We start from the raw sequence: 25,247 nt of genomic DNA on the forward strand, positions 1-25,247 counted from the left end.
GAATTCTCTATACTGAATGAAGTGACTGAAAATGGTTTGTGTTGTATGATGATTCAGGTTTATGTTGTTTTGTCTATGATTCTATGTTATACTGATGATTGTGATTGATTATGATTTGATCTTAGACTTGAGGAATTAGGTGGTAGGAAACAAACTTTGTGGTAATAAGGTAAGCAATCTCCTTACTTTGCCTTATTTTGTTATTTTGAAAGAATATTAAGGGTAGAAGTTGAGCATCATTTTTATTTGCTTACAATCTATTGAAGAATGGGTTGATTTTTTCTTTTAGTCTCCTGTATGCACATAGTCAGACTAAAGTACTTGTATTGTTAAATGAAGGTATTATTCACCACCATATGTAAGTCAACAAGAAAGGGTTAATGCCTATTAATAGTTGGCCAATTCTAAACTTTAAAAAGTTGTTACAAATAGAATCTTAAAGTTACTAAAGGTTACAATTGATATAATTAAGATAGTAGTACCATTATGTTGGTTGCAATTTTATAAACTAGTTAATTACTAATATTTATATAAAAAGGATGGGATAAACTAGTTAATTGTTAATATTTTATAAAAAAATCTTTAGTGACCATTGTATTTTAGGAATATTTTTAAAATTAACTTGTTCAAAATGCTTTTGATATTAAAAGCAGCCAAAACAAGGGGGTTGTCCCAGATACAGATAAGAAAACAATGGCAAGCCAACTATCAGCAAAGAAGCAACAAAATCACAGCCTCCTAAACTTTCCTCTATCAAAAACTTTAAACATGCTACGCATATTAACCGAGTAAATAAAAGTCTTAATTAAAATATGCCACGCAAGGCAAAAGATAGTTAAGTCCAAGCATAACTAGAAACCTTAACTATAAGCTGATAGACCATTAGGGCCATTCAAAAAATAGAAATCCAAACCATAGAAAACACAGCTATTTCTTTTTGCCATGGCTCCTCTTGGGGAGGAGCTTCCTTGCCCATTCCTTGGTGAGGAATTTAAAGAGGTCCTTGTAGTCCACATCCTCCTTTCCTTTATCTTTGAGTGTGCTTTCCTACAGGAGACAAAGAGTGGTCTTCGAGATATACATAACATTCAAAGCAAACCTGGAGATGTCATATAGCTTGTTCTCAATGGCCTTCATTTTGCTGGTAATTTCCTGCAGGTTTTCAAACATGCCCTCCACTTTCTTTTCCAAGTCCGCCAGTTTGCAATCTTCTTCCTCTTTGATGTTGCTCACTTCCTCCACCACCATCATCTTGTCAAACTTATGTGTAGGGGACAGAGAGTTGGCTCGGGATTTGGGGTCAGCATCCGGGCTCATGGAATTTTTTGGACTCAAAAGCATGGGTGGAGCTGACAGAATGGGGGGTCAAGGTGGATTGAAATGGGGCCACATTGTCAGAGGGGATGGAATTTCAAGTTTCATGGGATGAGGAGGGGTCCCTTAAGGATTTCTCAGGGGTTTTGGACGCCAATCTCATAGAGTGGTGGGGAGTGTTAGCCTCATCCGTAATCTCCACATCAGAGTCAATTTCTTGGATTCTCACTTTCTTGAGGGGTTTTGCATCCTCTGAATGGTGCTTTTTAATCTTCTTACTACAGGAGCCAAGTTTGAGCAGCCGAGGAGGGCTTATTTCAATTTTATCAGTAGCTATGGCAAGGGGTTGGCTTTCAGGCACATTCTGGACAGAAATCATGCGAGGGGGGCATAGGGCCAAGTGGAAATTGTAAAGGCGTAGGATAAGGCCTTGATGCAGAATAGTAAATTCCTTGCCTTTCTTCTTGGCTTCCGCAATATCTCTCACATTAGAATCCATAGAGTGCAGTAGAAAAAAATGAATGGAGATAAGATCTTTATTCCTAAGATGGTTAAAGAAAGGAAGGTGATAGTAGTAGAAGACCCCATACCATCCTTCAAGGGTGAAATATTTCATGATGATGTAGAAAACCTCATCCCAAGGTGGTGGAAGCTATTCCCGGTTGAAGTCGCCAACTCTCTTCACAGGGTTATCCCCATCACAGAAAAACCAGTTCAGGCTGGTGGTATCCGAAATACGGCTTTGTTTCTTCCATTTCCTACCCTCCATGGATAGACTTGTTGACTAAGAAATCACCTCTTCATTGACTTTGAATGAAATACCACCCATGGTGACCCTTCTATCCTCCCAGGAGGTGACAAACTACTTTGACAGTCTCTCATCATTTCATTTCATGCTCTCCATGAATTTATCTATGTCATCTTCTGAGCAAACAAACCAAACCGCTGGCCTGGATTTGAATTCATTTATTTTGTCAGGTTTCAGTCTTAGTCTCTTACTCCCCATGGTCATTTATTCCATCTTAGAAGAGAAAATAAAAAACAAGGCAGCAAAGATACAGGGTCGAACCAGAGCAGAAGCAGAGTCAAGAAGAAAACTCAGCCAACTCTAGAATAAAATCATGCAATAATCATTTTGATTATTGCAAGTTGTGTTTAAATAGATTTCCCCATCATGAAATCTATTACTCATGTGAACCATCAATCCAACCAATGTGAATAAGTTGAGCTCAACTATTGCCTTTATCGCCACCAATGATATTCGTCTGGATGATAATTAGAAAATTTCCTTTCCCGATATTGGTACTAAACTAATAAATGTCATCATTATCTAACCCCCCTTGAAGCTGATGAAAAGTCCATATGTAGCTACATGGCAAACCCAACCCATGATCGGCGGGTTTCCCCTCCAAATTCAAAATTTGAAAATTTGTTCTCTTCATCCGATAACAATTATAAAGATTCATCATTAGACTTGGTTTTTTCTTTCTCCAAGATCTCCTTGGTGGCCATTGGTAGTAGATTAGTGTTCCTCCAACATCGTAAGCCATTTTGTAGCCTACCCACAACAGCCATAGAATCAGCAGTTGCATTCCCTTCTCTGAAAATGTGTCAGATAGTGAAATAGTCAAGGTTAGCTAGAAACATTCTAGCATCCCTCAAAATAGAATCCACTTTCCAACTAGCTACAGATCTACCACTGATAGCTTCCACAATAACTTTAGAATCACCTTCAATTTTTGGTTGTCTAATAACCTATAGTAGTGGAAAATCTCAAACCCCATAGGAGATTCATTCCCTCAGCTTGAGTGATAGTATGGTTCTTTAGTCTACCCACATAGGCTGCTATAGTATTCCCCTAGTGGTCATAGATGACTTCACCTCTCGCTTGGAAAGTATTTTGGGCTGACCCATCAAAATTTAGTTTGTGCCAAGAGGGGTTTGGGGCTAACCATTTGGTCTTTTTTCTGTTGATCTTTGCAGTGTTATTGAAGAGTTTAAACTTCGGGGAGAGCTTCCAGAGTTCAACAATTGTTTTATTAGTCGGGTTAGGAGGATGGGGGGGGGGGGGTTCCACTTAGTTACTGATATATTATCCATAAGAATTTTGAAACAATTAGAAAAAATATTATCAGGAGGGGTTTTGGCATCTCTGAAGATTCTGTTATTTCTCTTTCCAAACACCCCAGCAGATATGGGGAGGGATCTGCCTCCATAGATGAAAAATCAAGGGGTGGTGGGATGGAGGTGTCCATCCATTAACAAGCTGATGAATGCTATCCTGAAAAACCCATTGAATACCACATTTTTCAAGGGTAATGGTCCACAAGTTCCTAGCAAAGGGGCAGTGGATGAAAATATGGTCGATAGATTCCTCATCAGCTTTACATAAGATGCATCTGTTGGGAAGTTGGAATCCCCTCCTTTTCAGATTGTCCTGAGCCAATATTTTTCCATCCATAAGGGACCACCAAAAGAAGTTAACTTTTGGAATAAGTTGTGGGTTCCATATCCTCCTCCAGCATTCAACATCACCAATGGGTCTCAAGAGCTATCTGTAAGCAGACTTGACCGAGAACTCCCCCGATTGGGTCCCTTTCTAGATGAATCTATCCTCTTAGGGAGATAAAGGTACCCTGCACTCAAGCATAAGATCTTGTAGATCAAGGGCAGTGGGTATTAGGTTAGGTCAATCAGAAAAGATCAGAGATATTTTCTTCCATCTTCCTCTTCACGGCACCATGTAGTCACCAATGTAATCACCGAAGTGATCCTTTAGAGAATTCATATTTGGTAGAATCAAGATTCAGCCAGAGGTTTGTCATCCAACCAAGAGTCCTCCCAGAACCTAATCTTCCTGTCATTCCCAATCTGCTACTTCAGTCCTTCTCTTATAACAGGTCTGAGTTTCAGGATGTTGTTCCATAATTTTGACCCATGATGTAGGTCACCAGAACTCAAATTAAAACAGAACTGGTCCCTTTCCAAATACTTAGCCCTGATAATGTTACACCAGTCCGCCTCACCTTTAGTTAGGGTCCAACCCACTTTAGAAATCAATGCCTTGTTCAAGGCATTTATCTTTCTGATACCAAGACCCCCATGCTTTTGAGTAAGCAAACAGTGTCCCGGTTGACTAGAGAGAGGTGTTTCTTTTCCTCCATGCCCATCCAGAGAAAACTTCTTTGGATCCTCTCAAGATTATCCCCCATAGCACCAAATATTTTGAATAGGGAAAGGAAGTACATAGGGATGCCCTGGAGGGAAGCAGCAAGGAGTTAGAGCTTCCCCACACTACTAAGGAATTTTCCCTTCCAACCAGCAAGTTTCTTTTTTATTCGCTCAAGGATAGTATTCTAGAACACAGAGGTAACCTCTTTAACAGTGAGGGGGAGACCTAGGTAAGTCCCAGGAAGAGCAGCAGACTTACACCCAAGGATAGAAAGGATTTTAGTCTGAAGTTCCACAAGGGTGTTGAAGAAGAAGAGATTACTTTAATCATAATTGATACATTGCCCTGAAGTAGAGGCATAGTTCGCCAGTAAATTCTTCCACAGTTTAGCCTCAATCACGGAGGATATACCAAAAAGAAAGGTATAATCAACAAATTGAATCACCGAGGGGGGAATAGTAGAAGCCACTTTGAATCCCTGCAATCTTCCATTGACCATCAAATCAACCACATTCCTACCCAAGACTTCTGCAATCATAATCAAAAGATAAGGGGACAGGGGTCCTCCCTGTCGAGTACCTTTTCCAGCTTTAAAGTGGTCCCTAGGAGTCCCATTGATCAAGACCGAGAACTGAACCATAGAAACACATTCCCATATCATATCAACAACTTTCTAGTTGAAGCCCAGTTTTGAGAGATTTTTAAATAGGAAGCACCAGTTGACTTTATCATAAGCTTTTGAGATGTCAAGTTTGAAATCCATACTTGGAATTCTGCTTCTTTCCATAGAATGGATAATTTCATGAGTAGCAATGGCCACATCCAGGATTTGGCGACCGGGACAAAGCCTTTCTGGGAGGGACTAATAAACTTAGCTAGAAGCGGCTTAATTCTATTCACCAAGACCTTGAAGATTATATTGTAGATAGAATTGCAGAGGCTTATGGGCTGAAAATCCTTCATACAATTGGGGTTTGGAGACTTGGGGACAAGAACAATGTAGGTGTTGTTGACTTGTTCAAAATGTTAGTCCATATTGAATTTATTGATATATAATAGATGTAATATAGTTGGTCGAAATCTCATATATTAAATATTTAATTGAATAAAAGGTTGCTATGTGAACACCACTCCATTATTACAAAGGACTAATATTTTTTGGAGGCAAAGATTGAGAATAACATGGTTAAAGGAGGGAACAACATTAGTCAACTTTTTGTATAAATAAAATAAAACACATATTTCTCAATATAAATATATAAATAGATTTCATTATGACATGATATTAATCACGTATAATTATTGATTTCAATTATATCCAAACATATATATTATCGTTGCCCTCATCATATCAGTTTTAACCCTTAATTCATAAGTGATGTTATTAACAACTGTGCATTACATGAAGCTATTATTTTTAATTATTGATGAAAAGTAATTAAATTACTAAAAAGATAATTGTTAGAGACAAGGTGCATTAAAGAGGAGGATTGCATAGTAATTAAAGCATGGTGTCCCTTCTCTCAATAGAAAGATTGTTTTCTTTGAAATCTCCACACAGCCAGATCATTTTTTGTTGTGATTTTTTTTTAAAACAATCCTATGGATATTTGACTTTCCTTGTTATTACTGTAATATCTATTGTTAAGTCCCTATTCGGTTCTTCTGCACAAATATTTTGAATCCGGTATTTTTAATTTTTTATTTATTTATTTTGTTCTCCATATTAATGAGAATATTTATGTGTGTCATTGCACAAAATTATTAAATTTGTTTATATGAGAGATAGTGACAATTGATGCAGTTAATAAAATTGTTTGCCAGATATAACTGTTAGGTCCCGGAGACAACTTGAGAGGGGGGGGTGAATCAGTTGTACAATAAATTCAACCAAAATTAATTTAACCAAAACTTAATGGTTAATACCAGTAAACTAAACTTTATGTCGGTAGACAGTCTTAAGAGTTAATTGCAGTACAGGTAAAGATTAATGCATGAAACAGAAAGACAATATCATCCACAACACATAACACAATTATTTGTACGTGGAAACCCTGTAAGGGGAAAAACCACGGTGGGAAGCCTTACCCACAATCAAATGATAGTACTGCAAATAGTATGTGTTTACAATATGGATTCTGCACATGCAGAAAGGCCAGCTGCCTAGAGCTCACTGCTCAATCACAAAATGAGAGTCACACTGACTACAATTGGATGGTTAAATCCAATGATAATGTACTGCATAAAATAGCATCTTCATATGTTGGATTCAGTACCGGTTTAGTTCTGATTGCCTCCAAAAGATCCTTCCTTCAACCTTCAAATGATGTTTGTGTGTCTAGGTCTACTTATTTTTGCATATACCTTATTGCAATCCTTTTCACATTCACATATTAATCTCACAAATGAGATCTTACATTTATACCATAACCTAAGACCAATTGAATAGGTTGGCTCACTAAAAGATATTACAATAAAATCATTTATAAGTAAATCAATATCCGATGCATGATGTCAGCTCAATGCATTTACAATAATAATAAATTATCTCAATAACATGTTGTGTTGATCTCGAATAGATATGCATGTCGGTGCTTATCCTGGACCTATTTGCCGGTAACAACAAATATGCAAACCCGAATAAACAATTAACCAAATCACCAAAACCAAGTGATCGAATAATGTCTTCGACATAACCAAGTAGTCTCCAAGTCATTCCAAGTGTCAGTGAACAACATAATCTGTCGGTGAACCAAATACCAGTGACTTTGCATAAGTCTCTGACTTGCTGGTGAACATAACCAAAATCTCCAAGTGTTGATGAGTGTTGACAAGTGATCACAGGTGTTGACATCAATGACAAAACCATATCAACATATCCAAAATGCCAACTTTATAGTTCTTGTGTGCTGCAAAAGCCAATAAAAGTCTTACTGCCTCAATTCTAGCTACCGGTGCAAAGGTTTCATTATAATCAATTCCTTCTTTCTGAGAATATCCCTTACACACTAATCTTGCTTTGTTTCTGATTACCATGCCATCTTCATTAAGTTTATTTCTGAAAACCCATTTAGTTCCAATTACATTTTTGTCTTTAGGTTGGGGAACTAATGACCAAGTGTTATTCCTTTCAGTTTGTTCCAGTTCATCTTCCATAGCTTTAATCCAATATTTATCTTCACATGCCTCATTAATTAATGTAGGTTCAATTTGAGAAATAAGACATACCTCCTCATTTGCCAATCTTCCTCTAGTCATAACTATTGGTGTAAATAATTATTCATCTTGGATATTATTACACTTACTTAAGTTTACTTAGGATAATGCATTTTCATAGTAGTTTGGGTATGAGACACTTTGGTGTTTGTGCCACATTGGGATAGTGTGTGTAGGAGAAATTCCACCTTTTATGGTGTTGATCTTGTTGTTACACTCCACTCTTGTTGTTACACTCCACATTCAGTGGGTGATCCACCTCATGTGGACTATTATATTATTTCTCCTACCTACCCACACATATTTCCTACCTACCCTTGTTTCTTATTGAGCCACATGTCATGTTTGTGTGCTCACATATCCCTAGCCTTGCCTATATAAGCAAGCTCATCTACATTGTATGTAACTATGTAATCATTATTATTGATCATTTTCTATTGATGAGAATACAGTTTATTCTTGTCCCATATTATGTCTCTATTTTGTACATTTCATTGAGCTCTTGATCTTGGCAAAATCCAACATGGTATCAGAGCCATTGGGGCTTCATTGATTCGTCTTGAAGAGGCATTATTACGATGTCAAGAGGCAGATCTGAGGAGCAGCATCTTTTGGAGGCGTCCTAGACCAGATCCGACCCCGCCATTGCGTCCAGAAGGCCGTTTCCATGAATTTTGGTTATAAAGTCGGCCTATTTTGGTGAGAAAAAAATTTTCCCCAATTTTGCCATAATCGTACAGATTTCGAAAAAAAATTATTATTTTTCAGAAAAAAAAAAAAAAAATTCTTTTTCTGAAATAGTTTTTCAAAAATAAAAAATTGAAAAATTGAAAAAAAAAAAATTGAAAAAGTGAATCAAAACAAAAAAAAATCAAAAAGTGCTTGTATTTGGGGGTCCACAGACCCCCCGTACCCCGTACCTTGCAGGTCTGTCGTTCGCCGCTGCCATACCTGTCGACGCAGTCTGCAGCGCCGACCGTACCTGCACGCCTGCGCCGAGACACAAGCCGTCGTCGCCGTCTACCGCCCGCACAGACTCCGTCGGTTCCTCCCACCACTGGCGCCGACGCCTCCCCCGCTCCACAGCCTGCAGCTCGGGTCCTCGCGCTGCCTCCAGGCAGCGCCTCTCGGCGCCCACACTGCCACGCGGATAGACCCACCTCCTCTGCCATGCAGAAAACCAACGAACCCACACCTGCCACGTGGCAGGTGGCCACTGGCCCGCGAGTACAAACCTGCCACGCAGACATCCGTATGACCGCCACATCAGCAGCCAAATCAGCTTATCCAGTCGGCAAACCCATACGGCACAGACATACAGTCAGCTACACAGTCACCTGCCACGTCATATGTCCGTACAGTACGGATGTCGGTCAGCAGAGAGCGAAGTTTTGTGACGGTCATACGGCCGTCAAATTTAACCTAGTGACTTGCTGACATCACCACCACATCAGCAGGGTTTGAAAATTTTTGGACCCCCCTCTCATTTGCATTTTTGATTTTGCAGTTCAACTTCAAATAGCCATAACTTGCTCATTTTTGCTCCTTTTTGGGTGCAATTTTTTTTGAAATGGGCTAGAATTTCATGTTCTCCACAGTAGTGGAAAAAAAATTGATTTTGATGCACGGATTTTTCAGAAAATGCAGTTTTTGGTGACTGTACCTGAGTAATCCCAGTTTTTGCAACTTCAGAGGCTTCGTTTGGGGTCATACGACCTCCTTTTCAGGTGCCATTTTTTTTGAAAGTGCATATTTTTTCATCTACTTTCACATGATGCTATCATATTGATACCATTGTAAGTAAAAATTGTACTTTCAGATTTTGGCCATTTTTGGCTCTCTTGGTACTTATATATTTGCTTGAATCTCAGTTAGATTCATTGCACTATTGATTGAAGTCTCTTGTATCTCATTTGAGAATTTGTAAAATTTGCATCATAAGTCCACTTTGCCTTGTTTTGCAAGTGGCTCATTGTAATCGCACTAAGTATAAAGTGCCAAAATCATCACTTTGGGGTTGTACTTTGATTGAGTGAATTTGGGGGGGTGTCTCTTGTGCTTTTGTGCTCTTGTGTTCCTTCCTTTTTACTGCTATGGGTTCTTCTAAGTTTCCTCTCTTAACTCCACATAACTATGCTACTTGGAAAATTGATGCATGGAGTAAACTTACGGAAAAAGGACTCACTCATTACATTGATGGAACTATTGTTGCTCCAGCTGATCGTAAGGCTGATCCAGTTGGTCACTTAGATTGGCTCACTAAAAATATCATGGCAATTGGTACCTTAAGAAAGTATGTATCAAAGGATCTCATTTTTCATATTGAGAAATGTACTCTGATCAAGGATGCTTGGCAAAAGTTTCAAGACTTGTATGGTCAAGTTGATGAGATTAGGGGATATCAAATTGATAGTGATCTCACCATGTCAGATCCCAAGAACTTTGATACTATACAAGATTATGTCACTAAGGCAAATGAGTTGAGGGCACAACTCAAAGATTGTGGCATTGATAAAAAGGATACTCAATTGATATTCAACTTGATAGGCAAGCTTCCACAAGAATATGAAGCATTTGTTTCTAGTTTCCAAACCCATAGGATGACAATGGGTTCAAGCTACACAATGCCTACATTTGATGCTTTCAATGAAATGTTGATGATGGAACAAACTAAGTTGATAAGCATGGGCATTCTTAAGGCTTCTAAGTCTCAAGCATTAGTGGCAAATCAAGGGAACAAAGGAAATCAAGGAAAGGACAACTCAAACAAGAAGAAATGGCAATCAAAGCCTAAGGAAAAAGCACCATCTTCTCCACAACAAGGAGATTCATCCTCTTCCAAGAGAGAAAATTCACCAAAGAGGGAGAAACCTACTTGTGCTTATTGTAAAAAGATTGGTCATGAGGAGCATCGTTGCTATTCTAAGAAGATTGATGAGCTCACACATATCATCAAAAAGCATAACATTGATTTGCCTAAAGTCTACAAGAAGGATGATTCATCAACTTCCACTTCCTCACATTCAAAAGGAAAAGGGCAAGCATTCATGGCTTCTACAAGTGGAAAGAATCACTCTTTTGGAACAAGAAAAGGAAAAGCTCTATGTGCTACTATCAGTCATGATTCAGAGAGATGGCTTCTAGATTCAGGGGCTTCTCATCATATGGCATCTTCAAAGTCTATGTTCTCTACATTTGAGCCTTGCACCATACCACAGATTTTGATGGGCAATCATACATACATGGATGTGATTGGGAAAGGATCTATTGACATTGGGGATAACTCCTTCAATGATGTGTTGTGTGTACCCCACTTGACAAACAATCTCCTTTCTATCTATCAAATCACACATGGCACAACTAAGAGAGTTGTGGAGTTCACACCTGACTCAGTTTTCATTAGAGACATGGAGACTAGAGCTATCATTGCGACTGGGGTGGTTGATCATGCATCTCGGTTATACTCCTTTTCAGATTTTGTTGATGATGATGATTTCACATTTGATGATTCTACACATGATGATCACACTTCTTGTGATGGTTCAGATTTTGAGGAGAACTTTGGACACTTGAACATGGGGATTCTCACATGTGACCCCATTCTTGAGTCTTGTATTTCATCTCCTCATATTGATATCACATCACCTATTGCACCTGATGATGCAGATAGTGCGACAGTTTTGCCTTCATGTGATTCAGTGCAGCAGGATATTCATTGTCTTCCAGCTTCAGATTCATGGGATGATTACTTGACAGATATTGCAGGTTTATTTGTGGAATTCTACATTGCAGATTTGGGAGACATCATTGATGACATTCATCTTCTCTTTGATGAAGGTGATCCTTCTTCGATTGTTGCGAGGGAACACTCTGACCCTCTTGTTCATTCTCTACATGATCATTCTTTTGAGGTTGAAATGATTGTGGATACTTATGTACAGCAGTTGGAGGAGGTCTCTTTATGTTTTGAGGAGACATGTGAGTCTTTGGGACATGTTCTACATCCATCTCCACTAGATCTTGGAGTGCCTTTTTTAGTAGTGTGGCACAGTTTACCACCTTTGGAGGGGGTATCTTTCAGCATCGACATGGGGACACTTGAGCAGTTTTCAAAGATTCCTTTCATCGTGAGTTTTCTTCATACATCTTCCCTTCATGATTGGGGAGACTTCATGGATACACCTTTGGTTTTGTTTCTTCCTAAGGGGAGGAATGTTGTTCGACGTTCGTGGAGCAGTTTCTTCATACATCAAGCTTCTATCATTGGTGCAGATTCTCCATTGAGGGGGGGTCACAATTTGACTTCTCTTCTTCTCTCATATGGGGGGGACTTTTTCCTCACATGGGGTTTTGTTCCTCACATTCTTCTATGAGAGTTCTCTAGTATGTTTTTCATCTCTCTTTTGGGGGAAGGTTTTTTCCCATTGGGTTTTTCTCTCTTTCCCCACTTTGTGAGAGATTTCATTGCATTGGTTTGCATGCATTTGCATTTGTACATGAGTACCTAACATGGCCTCGTAGCCAGGACCCATCTTGCATTGCTTAGTTGCATTGTAGACTTAAGTGCATTCCCCTAAGTTGCACTTAAGGGGGGGTGTTGGTGTAAATAATTATTTATCTTGGATATTATTACACTTACTTAAGTTTACTTAGGATAATTCATTTTCATAGTAGTTTGGGTATGAGACACTTGGGTGTTTGTGCCACATTGGGATAGTGTGTGTAGAAGAAATTCCACCTTTTATGGTGTTGATCTTGTTGTTACACTCCACTCTTGTTGTTACACTCCACATTCAGTGGGTGATCCACCTCATGTGGACTATTATATTATTTCTCCTACCTACCCACACCTATTTCCTACCTACCCTTTTTTCTTATTGAGCCACATGTCATGTTTGTGTTCTCACATATCCCTAGCCTTGCCTATATAAGCAAGCTCATCTACATTGTATGTAACTATGTAATCATTATTATTGATCATTTTCTATTGATGAGAATACAGTTTATTCTTGTCCCATATTATGTCTCTATTTTGTACATTTCATTGAGCTCTTGATCTTGGCAAAATCCAACAATAACTCCTTGAAATTTGTTTCCAATTATCTGATCTTCAGAATGATTCAATCTTACATACCGGGGTGTTTTTACTTGTTGTTTTTCTTCAGTGACTGTTGAATCTCCAAATGATGCCGATGTAATTGGATCACCATTTTGTACTAGTGTATTCATAATAGGTTCATTTGTGATTATCTCTATTGCCGGTTCAGAGTCTGTGTACCTTGAATTTCCTCTAAACTATTCATCAATCTTCACATTTGCACTCTCAACAATTTTTTGCAATCTCTTGTTAAAACATCTATATGCCTTGCTCTTAGATGAATAACCAAGAAATATTCCTTCATCACTTCTAGGATCAAATTTGCCATTACACTCATCTCTTCTAATATAGCATTTACTTCCAAATATTTTGAAATAATTAAGAGTGGGAGTATTACCAAACCATAGTTCATGTGGGGTCTTACCGGTTTCACCTCTGATGTGAACTCTGTTAAATGTATAAATAGTTGTATTGATCGCTTCTCTCCAGTATATATGAGGTAGATTTTCTTCTGATATCATACTTCTAGCTGCATCCAAGATAGTTCTATTTTTCCTTTCCACGACTCCATTCTGTTGGGGTGTTTGGGGTCCTGATAACTGTCTTCTGATCCCATTCACTTCATAGAATGTATTAAATTCCTTAGATGTGAACTCACCTCCTTGATCTAATCTCAAACATTTGATTTTCTTGCTAGTTTCATTTTCTACCATCACCTTGAATGGTTTGAATTTCCCAAATGCTTCAGATTTTTCTCTGAGAAAAGTAACCCAACACATTCTAGAATAGTCATCAATGATTAGCATAAAATATCTATCACCTTGTATACTTCTAGTTCTTGTTGGACAATATAAATCAGTATGAATTAAATCAAGAACATTGTTAGACTTCTCCGGAATACTCTTGAAAGTTTTTCTAACTTGCTTTCCAAATTGACATTCCTTACATACCGGATTGTGAGGTTTAACAATCTTAGATAAATCTCTAACTACTTTAGTAGTACTGATTTTCACAATGCAATCAAAATTTACATGACAAAGTCTCTTATGCCATAACCAACTTTCATCAATATGTGCAATCAAACATGATTTCTCATTATTGTTCAAATGAAAGATATTACCTCTAGTTTGATTACTGGTTGCAATTTCCAAACCAATTTTGTTTAAGATTTTGCATTTACCATTCTTGTATTGTAACTAAAATCCTTTCTCAACTAATTGACCAACATTCAAAAGATTATTTGTACTAGCAGCTTCTCCCTAGGAGATTTTTGTTACACCTCCTTGTATCAACATCGTCCTAGAGGTTCCAGCTAATTGGAATGATGGAAGAGCTTGGAGGGGTCAGAAGCGGCAATGGGAGAATTCAAAATTCAAATTCTCTACAAGGCGGGAACTCGTGTTCCAATGGTGGGAGCGGCAAGAACGAAGTAGTTGGCCCCATAGGAGAGAAGGATAAGCCTCCTGACATTCCGGAGGCTATTGACATCCCACAGATTGGTGGTACTCTGCCAGAGAAGAAAGAGGGTTCCTCTGGGCTTTTGGGGGAGGGGTTCAGTAGGGGGCCTAGCCCACGTGAAGAGACCTTGGAGAGCAGAAAAGAAAAAAAAAATGGTCTTCCCTCTTTGGAACTAAACCATCTGGTAAATCCTCTTTACCTCCTATCAAGAATATTTCTTATCCTTCTAGTGGAAAGTTTGTTATCTCTATTCCTGATCTGGTTCTGGATCATAATATAAACAGTATGTCAAACTCCCTGGTAGGAAAATTTATGGGTTCGTGTCCAAATATCGAAGTTGTTAGGGCTTATGTCAAATGAAAATGGGCTCTGGAGGGTAATGTTGAAATCTCAGCTTTATCTAAAGGCCTCTTGTCTTTTACTTTTTCATGTGAAGAAGATAAATTAAGGATACTATGTGGGAGTCCCTAGATGGTAGGAAAGACATCTTTGGTTCTTTGAAAATGGCATCTGAATCTGAACATGAATGACTCTCTTTTGGCACAAGTCCCAGTATGGGTAAAGCTACCAGGTTTGCCTCTTGAATATTGGGCAGAAAGCATCTTCTTAGTAATTGCAAGCTCCTTTGGTGAACTCCTCTCTATAGACCCAGTCACAGCTTCAAAAAGGAGACCTGCTCATGCTAGGTTTTGTGTAGGGATAGCCCATGACGCAAACATGCCAGAATAGATAGATCTAGTGTCAAATTTGGGAGCATGGAAATAGCAAATTGAATATGAATCTATCCCCTTTGCCTGCTTCCATTGTAAATAAGTAGGTCACTAGGCAAAATCCTGTCCAATCAAGCCGAAAGTAGAGCTCAAGCAGTCTAAACCCCAGATTGAAAATAAAAAGGCTCCACAAAAATGGTATGGCAAGTTAAAAACCCAGATAATAAGGAAGCTGACTATAATTGCTTTGATCCATTGGGGGAGAATAAGGAAGTTTCCTCAACTTTTTTCTCCAGTCCCTCAACCCAGGAAATATTGAGAAATGAGTCAACCAAAGTCAACACCTCTATTACAACTCAAACAGAGGAACTGAAAGAACAGACTAAATCTTCAAATGACATAGCTGAAGTGGTAGCTAACACTTATGCAGATAAGGAATTGCAAGAGAAAGAGGACCAACCTGAGGAAGGGGAGATCCCTGGCTCCCAAGAAGAAAAGACTGAATCTTCACTGCTCATGACAAGCTCTGAAATGCAAGAAGCCCAAAAATGTGCAATACTAGGTATGAATCTTTCAGACTCAAACCAAAACTCAAAAAATAGCAAACAGTGATTTAAATGCTTCCAGAATCCTTAATTCGGTTAATGAAGACAAAATTTCCAAAATCCTTAGTAACTCGGAAGCGGCTCTTGAGAAAGATGCTGAGTGGAAAATACCAAAATACAGGAACAAGAAAGGAACCACTCCCTTGGCTTCTCAACTAAGGAAATCAAACAAAATAGCTCAAGTTGATGTTGGGTATATCTCCTCTTCCCCAAGTCAACCCTCTAACCACAAAGTTAGAGACAACAAGGCCAGCAAGAACATTGCAGATGGGACCCAGAAGACTCTTAAGGAGTTAGGAATCGGTAAGTAACTATGAATATTATCTCTTGGAATATTAGGGGACTTAATAATCCTCTTAAACATGACATCATTAGGAATATGATAAGGGATAGTAAACCTGATGTTTTTCTAATTCAAGAAACCAAAATGAGTAGAGAAAAATTTGAATCTTTGAAGTTTTTCAAAAATGGTAATGTCAGTGGTGGTAGTTCGGAAGGTACTTCAAGAGGCATAGCTACCATCTGGAACCTTAATACTATCAAAGGACATGTTCTTATTCAGGAAAATAATTTCTCTTGCATTAAATTTGAGCATTTAAAAGATGGTACTTCATGGGTCCTCACTAACATTTATGCTCCCAATACCTTGAAAGCTAGAAATTCCTTCTGGAAAAAACTCATAGAAGATAGGGACAGCTTCAGAAATCTTAGCTAGTTGGTCATGGGAGACTTCAATACTCCTTTGAGAGAGGAGGAAAAATTTGGAGGAAGCCCCTCTCAGCTGGAAAGTAGGCTGGCCCTTATGGACTTTATTAATACTCAGGCTCTCAATGATGTGGAAATACAGGGATGCAATTACACTTGGACTAATAGGAGAACTAGTAATGATCTTATCCAAGTTCGTCTTGACAGGACTCTCATCTCAAATGACTGGTACAGCCATTATTTTTGTTCCCTGTCGGCCCACATTTGGGTTGGGTCAGATCATTTTCCTATCACCTTCATTGCCAACTCAATTAATAGAAAGAGACACTTTCCCTTCAGATTTGAAAAAATGTGGAACCATCACCCAGATATCAAAAGTAATATTCAGAAATGGTGGAGTATCCAAGTTGAGGGAACTGCTATGTACAAAGTTGTTAAGAAGCTTAAAAGTGTAAAGGATAATACAAGACTCTGGAAAAAATCCAACTTTGGGAATATCTTTGAGGCCAAAGGTAAAGTCTAGGAAGACCTAAAAAAAATACATGCCCAAATTCAGAAGGATGGTTTCAGTACTGTGTCCATTGCTGATAAAAATGAGACTCTTAAAAAATACCATGAAATCATTGCTAAAGAGGAAACTTTCTGGAAGCAGAGATCAAGATGCATTTGGCTTAAGGAAGGAGATAGGAATACAAGTTTTTTTCATATGTCGACGATCAAGCATAAAGCAGCTAATAGGATAACCAAACTAATTATGGATAATGGGGAGTTGGACAAGGAGGAAGAAATAAGGAATGAAGCTAAAAGGTATTTCTCGGAACTAGTCAAGAGGGGTCACAGATTTGATGTTGAAGCTCAAACTTCTTTCCTTCATAATATCTCTTGTCTCATTGATGAATAGATGAATGTCTCCCTCTCTTCCATTCCTTCGATCTTGGAAATCAAAAATGCTATTTTTTCTTTTCATGGTAACAAAGCGCCTGGCCCAGATGGTTTCCCCATGTTCTTTTTTCAAGATTTCTGGGACATTGTCGGGAAAGATGTCTCCAATGGGGTCAAGGAATTTTTGGGGGCTAGAAAACTTTTGAAAGAAATCAATGGTACTTTCATTGCTCTCATCCCCAAAACCCAAGGTGCAGACTCTATGGACAAGTTTAGACCAATCAGTTTATGCAATTATTTTTATAAGATTATCTCCAAGGTTCTTACTACCAAAATTATGTCTATCCTTCCTACTTTGATTAATCATCAGCAAAATGGTTTTGTCCCTGGAAGAAAAATTCTTGACTCTATTATAATTGTCCATGAGAATATTCATTCTCTTGTTAGAGCTAAGAAACAGTGTCTCGTCCTCAAGCTTGATCTCTCCAAGGCCTATGACTGGGTTGACTGGCCTTTTCTTGTGAAGGTTCTTATGGCTTATGGTTTTTCTACCAGAGTTATTGACCTCTTCATCCATCTTATCACCGCAGCCTCTTTTGTTGTTCTTGTCAATGGTTCCCGTTCCCCCTTTTTCCAAGCTTCTAGAGGACTAAGGCAAGGGGATCCCATTTCCCCCATCCTCTTCATCATTATGGCAGAATGTTTTGGAAGGTCCATGGAAAATATGGTTATGCAAGGCTCATTTAAGGGACTCCAACCTTCTACTATTGACCTTATTTTCTCCCACCAATAGTTTGTGGACGATACTATTATCATGGGGGAATCTAGTATCTCTAAAGCTAAAATCCTAAAGAGTACTCTTTGTAAGTTTGCCTCAGCTTCTGGTCAGCTTATTAATTGGGTCAAAAATGAAGTTTTTTTCATCAATACTCTTGAGAGAAGACAACAGAGAATTAGTAGAATCCTGGAATGTAGGATTGTTGATCTTCCTACAACCTATCTTGGCCTCCCCATGGGCATTGCACCTCTTGATCTATTTTGTAGTTCACTAGTGTATAAATTTCATAAAAAACTAGTTGGATGGAAAGGAGCCCTTTTAAGTCAGGTTGGAAAGCTTCAACTTCTAAAACCTTCTCTTCAAAGCATACCAATCTATGCCCTAAGCCTTTTCATAATTCTAGTTAATTATGCTAATGCAATTGAGAAAATTCAAAGAAAATTTCTATGGTCAGGGGTTGAGGACAAGAAAAGAATGTCTCTTGTGGCTTGGGATTAGGTTTGCAAACTGAAAAGTAAAAGAGGTTTGGGCCTGAGAAGAATTTGAACCTTAAATGAAGCTCTCCTATCCAAATAGGTCTGGAGAATGTTCCATTCAGACACTGAATGGTGTAAAATATGGTGAAGTAAGTACTCTCTTCTATCCTCCTCTCTCTCTTCTTTTATCAATTCAGAAATCAATATTAATGGGTCCCATATATGGAATCATGCCTCTAAGTGCAGAGAAAGCATTTCTAAAGGAGTAATTTGGAAAGTAGGAAATGGTAGGAAAGTTAAATTCTGGGAGGACCCCTAGCTTTTTGATAAACCTTTGACTGAAATCCTTGAATGGTCCCCTTATGCTCCCTCCTGTATTAGATTTTTTGGCCCTTTAGTTGTAGAGTATTGGTCTGGCAATAAATGGCAGAACATTGAAAGTATCCACCCTAGCCTCACTAAGCTCAAGATCCATCTGTCTTCGGTCTGGTTGAACAAAGAGGAAGACTCCCTTATTTGGAAACATGAACCCAAAGGTATTATAATTGTTTCTTCAATGTATGGTGTTCTCTCCTCCACCCCTCCTATTAATCCCTTCTGGTCTAAAGCCTGGATTAAGGGTCTGACCCCCAAAATCAACTTTTTCTATTGGACCATCCTTCAAAATAAGATCTTGACCCTAGGCAACCTCAAGGGCAGAGGTTTTTCCTTCCCTAATAGATGTGCTTTGTGTCTTTAGAAGGAAGAGTTAGTGGACCACCTGGCCATCCACTGTTCCTATTCTACCTCAGTCTGGGAAAGATTTCTTAAAAGTTTTAGCATTGATTGGGTGTTTCCTAACACTATCAGTGAACTGTTCTCCTCTTGGAATTTTCATTGGACTAACTCCTTTTTGAGATCTTTGTGGCAGCTATCACTTCTTCACATCTTGTGGGGATTATGGAAAGAAAGAAACAATCGTATCTTCAAGGACATATCCCTTAATCAGGATATTGTGTTCCAGAAATACAATGGGCGATTGTGGAGAATATTGGGATCATTGAGGGTCCCTGTTTCTAGACCAACCCCCTAGAATCCAACATTTTAAGCTCCTCAAATTTTAAGATTGCTGGTAGTTCTGACCCCAATCAAAACAAAAGACTTAAAGCAAGGTGACAAACCCCCCTCATGGCTGGTTTAAAGTCAATTTTGATGGTGCAGCAAAAGGTAACCCGAGCCCTGCGGGTTGTGAAGCTATTCTTAGAGATGATAAAGGTATTTGCAAGGAAATGGTTGTTGTCCCAATAGGGAGTCAAACAAACCATAAAGCAGAAGCAATGGCAGCTCTCCAAGGTATTCTCCTTGCCAAAAAATGGAATTGCTCCTACATATGGATTGAAGTGGATTCAAACAACATTATCAAATGTCTCAAGGGGGCCTCTAAGCCCTCATGGTCCATCAACAATATCATAAAATTCGCTAGAGACCTTATCAGCACTTTTGAAAAAAGTTACATATCCCATATCTACCGTGAAGCCAATGGGTCTGCTGACTGGGCAGCCAACGCACCGGTCAATAAAGATAAAATGATTACGTGGACGGGAGAACAAGGACTCCTTGAGGATGTCAGACTAATCATTTTTAAGGATCGATATAGTAGCACTCCAAAGATTTTTGATGGACAGAATAATAATGAAAAGGACTAAATGGAGTACTTCGAGTTATTATAATAATGTTAGCCTCATATATTATAATACTTATTCTATCACTTCTCACGCTTTCTGGGTTAAATTGATAGTTCCGAGAAACTTTTTGTCTAACACTCTCCGTAAGTTTCAAAATTTGGCTCTGAACAACGAAAATATGGGTGGAAATAGACGGCGATACGAACCTAGCAGCTGCAAGGAATGGAAATAGAAGGAGGCAGTCTGGAGCATTTTGCAGAAGGGTGGATTTTCAAAATTCATGGAGAGACTCCACGGACAGGATGGAACGGTTACAATTTTTTTCTGCAAAAACTGGAGAGGGTATGTTGAAAATGGGAGACCAGTCTATTGTAATTGATGAAGACATTATTGCCCAAGCTATGGGTCTCAAAAGGGAAGGATGCAACTTCTATAGAGACAGAAAAGTCAGTAAGGAGGCCATTGATAGATATCCTAAAACCAAGAAGGAGAAAAAATGCCTGGTGAAGCTAAGTAAAACTTACTATCCTCCTCAAGCTTTTGTTAAACCATGGCGGGAGGTCCTCTTTATTTTAATGTGCTACATTAGATTGGATGGTAGATTTACTAAAGTATACGGCTACCATTTTGTTTTGCTGAATCATTTTAGGCATGATGAGAAGGTTAACTTTCCTTATTTTTTGTTATGCTCAATGAATGCCACCATTAAGGTCTACAAAGAGAACCGTATGGGGGACACTGTCATGCATCAAGGCTTAACGGTCCTTATTTATGACCATCTCAAGGCCAATCAAATAGCCCATCTATAGCCCTCTATTGAGTCTGAGGAGGATGGGTCTGACTCTATCTTTCCAGTGGATGAGGGTTCCGATAGTGACCCAACGAGTGATTCTGAGGAGAGCTTGGATTTTTCAGATTTTGAAATTGGTAAGAAGAGGAAATATATAAAAACAAGACCTTCTTCCTCAAAGGGTAAAAAACCTAAAGGCAGAATCCTCCAGATTAGCTCTTCCTCGGAGGAGGAGGTCTCTGAAGACTTAGAGAAGGAGAAACCCCAGGGTTCTCTAAAAAAGAAAACTAAAGTCCACACACAAACTAGAAACAAGTATAAGAGGAAGGAGGAGAATGTGAAGGAGCTAGAGGCTCATAAGCAGGAAAGGACTTCAGAAGCTGAACAGAACCTGGAACAGGTGATTACTGGTGAGGCTCTTAGGGTTGACAACATAGCTACTATTTGTGACACTCCAAAAAAGGAATAGGACAATCCCGGTAAGATTGATCTTCCCCCTAACCCTCCAATAGAGGGTATGCAAGGTTTTATGGACACAATGGAGTGGCTAATAACTGGTTACAAGAAAGTTGTGGATGACAACAAAAAGCTCAGCCACAGAATTTAGATTCTGGAAACTATCAACACTAGGGAAGGGAAGACCTACTGGAAAGAAAAACTCTTGTTGATGCTATGGATCAAACTATTTTGGGCACTGCCAATAAAGTCAGCAAAATTGAGGATTGCCTCAAGAGTATTGTAGTTTAGAGTTTAAGCATCCTGAAGATTTTTTCTATACTAATACTCTCATCAGTGAATTGGACGAGGAGAAGGAGACCCTGGATATTAACCCTGACACTGAAGACACAGGAGACGCTCAAGGACCCAGAACTAGAACCAGAGGAAAAAATAAAGAAAAGAAACCTAACAAGGACCTGGATGATCTCAAAGTTGTTGGGGCCACCTATGACTAGTTGGTGAAAAAGGCGAAGGACCTTCTAAAGACTATAGTTGTGTAGTGCTTTCCTAGTTTCTTTGTTGTTTCTATCTTTTGTTGTCTTTTTGGTTTACTCGCTTTTTTGCCAGTCATTTTGTAAGCGGTTTATATGCTCTGGACTTTTAGATGTCTTATCTTAATCTCCTATGTTAAAGGTTTCGGGTCCTAAAAACCTATTTTTCTTAATTAATCAGAACACTCAAAAGATTATGCTTCAAACCTTCAACATAGTAAACATTATCAGTATTGTGCTTACCATCAAAAGATATAGTGCCTTTTCCTTTGATCAAGCAAGCTTTGTCATCTCCAAATCTTACTAGACCTCCATTGTAATCCTGAAAGGTTAAGAATTTACTCTTATCTCCAGTCATATGATGTGAATATCCTGAATCAATAATCCATCCAACCTTATCTTCAACTTTACCTGCCAGGGCCTACTCTACCAGTTGAATAGTAGGTGTCGGTTGATCTTCTATTATAGCAACAAAATCCCATCCATTGTCTATTGGATCCTCATCAGAATCATCAGTAACTCCTTCATCAGCATAATAGCAATATTTGTCTCTATTCTTCTTAAACTTGTATTTTTGATAGTCAGGGTTAGGCTTATATGTTCTTTTAGCTTCTTCTCTTAATCCTTCATGTCTATCAGGACATCTAGAAGCCATATGACCAATCTTATTATAGTTAAAACATTTAAAGGGTGTTTTACCTTAATACTTACTTCCAATTAGACCTTTAGGCATTTTCCTTGCAAATAGTGCTTCAAGTTGTTCAAGTTCTTCATTTTCTCTCCTACTTTCTTCAAGTTCTTGCATAGAAGGCTTTCCCAACAGATTTATCATGTGATGATGATGATGTTGTAGTTGATGATGATGCCTTAAAAGCTAGATCTGTCTTGATAGTAGTAACAGGACCAAAATCCTCAAGCTCAAAAGCTAAAAGTTTTCCAACCAAAGTGTCTCTAGATATTGGTTCATTAGGCATTGTTCTTAATTCATTTATAGCAGTAACTTTCATTTTATATGATGGTGGCAAAGCTCTTAAAACTATATAAACAATCTCATCTTCACTTAAGGTTCCTCCACAACATTGTATACCCAAAACAATTTCATTTACTCTTTCCATAAAAGTAGAAATTATTTCATCTTCTTCCATTTTCAGACTTTCATACTTGACCCGGAAGCATTCCAGTTTTGCAATTTTGACTGTGGGATCTCCTTCATTGAATGTTTCCAATTTGTCCCAAATAGCTTTAACAGCAGATATATCTGACAATCCCATGACTTGTTGATCTGATAATGCGCTCAAAAGTGCTTCTCTTGCTTTGCAATCATTTTCCCCATCTTTAGCCAAGTTAGGTGGAATAGGTTGACCTTGAGTAGGAGCAGTATAGCCATTCTTTGTAACCTCCCATATGTCATTTCCAATACAATTCAAATGTGTCTCCATCCTGATCTTCCATATGCTATAGTTAGTTCCATCAAGTTTCAAACTGTCCTTCCTGAAATAGTTAGAAGACATTGGATCTCCTCAAGCTGTTAAACTTCTGCAAAAAGAGGACTAGGCTCTGATACCAATTGTTAGGTCCCAGAGACAACTAAGAGGGGGGGTGAATTAGTTGTCCAATAAATTCAACCAAAATTAACTTAACCAAAACTTAATGCTTAATACCGGTAAACCAAACTTTATGCCAATAGATAGTCTTAATAGTTAATTACAATACCGGTAAAGATTAATGCATGAAATAGAAAGACAATAACATCCACAACACATAACACAATTATTTGTACATGGAAACCCTATAAGGGGAAAAACCACGGTGGGAAGCCTTACCCACAATCAAATGATACTACTACAGGTAGTATGTGTTTACAATATGGATTCTGCACATGCAAAAAGGCCAGCTGCCTAGAGCTCATTGCTCAATCACAAAATGAGAGTCACACTGACTACAATTGGATGGTTAAATCCAACGATAATGTACTCCATAAAATAGTATCTTCATATGTTGGATTTAGTACCGGTTTAGTTCTGATTGCCTCCAAAAGATTCTTCCTTCAACCTTCAAATGATGTCTGCGTGTATAGCTCTACTTATTTTTCACATATACCTTATTGCAATCCTTTTTGCATTCACATATTAATCTCACAAATGAGATCTTACATTTATACTATAACCCAAGACCAATTAAATAGGTCAGCTCACTAAAAGATATTACAATAAAATCATTTACAAGTAAATCAATATCCGATGCATGATGTCGGCTCAATGCATTTACAATAACAATAAATCATCTCAATAACATGCCATGTTGATCTGGAATAGATATGTCTGTCGATGCTTATCCTGGACCTATTTATCAGTAACAGCAAATATGCAAACCCGAATAAATAATTAACCAAATTGCCAAAACCAAGTGATCGAATAATTTCTTCGACATAACCAAGTAGTCTCCAAGTCATTCCAAGTGCTGGTGAACAACATAATCTGTTAGTGAACCAAATACCAGTGACTTTGCATAAGTCTTTGACTTGCCGGTGAACATAACCAAAATCTCCAAGTGTTGATAAGTGTTGACAAGTGATGACAGGTGTTGACATCAATGACAAAACCATATCAACATATCCAAAATGCCAACAATAACAATACAACAGATTTTTATTTTATGTTCATTGCCACTACACTTTTAAAAAATAAAACTTTCAAGATACTAGTTTTCTCATTGATAGGTATTTGTTTTGTGATTTATTTATTTTCAAATTTGAACAAAAGAAATTGTGAACTAAAAATCAAACAAATGGTTGGAAAGGCATGAATTTTACTTCCGTTAGCTCATTTAAAATAACATTCACATAACAATCATAAACAAATTATGAATACGTTTAATTTCTTCAAAGATGTATGTATATTCTTCCTTATGTATAGTAGTACCAATTCTAAATCAAAATTACATTTTAGGTCTACAATTATAGTGTTAGAACACTATTTGCAATCAACTAGCAACACCAAAGGCATCCAGAACTGAGAATTTTATTACAAATCTCTATTATTGGGTAAATTATAGTGTCATATAGAAACAATACATCCAAATTTTGACTGAGTCATCAAGAGAAAAAGGTAAAAATTATACCATAACACTAATTCGTATTTTTATTATTCTTTTGGCCATAAAAAAATTTTAGCTGAAATATTATTAGTCGAAATGTTTATCTATTAATTTGTTGTAAGGAAATTGAGTATTTTAATATGTTCCAAATGTTTGTACTACTTTTGTTAGGAATGTGAAGCCCAATGGTCATATGACCATTCACATTCTCCCAACTCTTAGTTTCACAGCTAAATGTGATTGTATAAATGACTATGTGCAGTCCATGTATGATGTAGAATTGGATATCGATTA

This window comes from Cryptomeria japonica, chromosome 6 (genome assembly GCF_030272615.1).
Source record: "Cryptomeria japonica chromosome 6, Sugi_1.0, whole genome shotgun sequence".
Taxonomy (NCBI): Eukaryota; Viridiplantae; Streptophyta; class Pinopsida; order Cupressales; family Cupressaceae; genus Cryptomeria; species Cryptomeria japonica.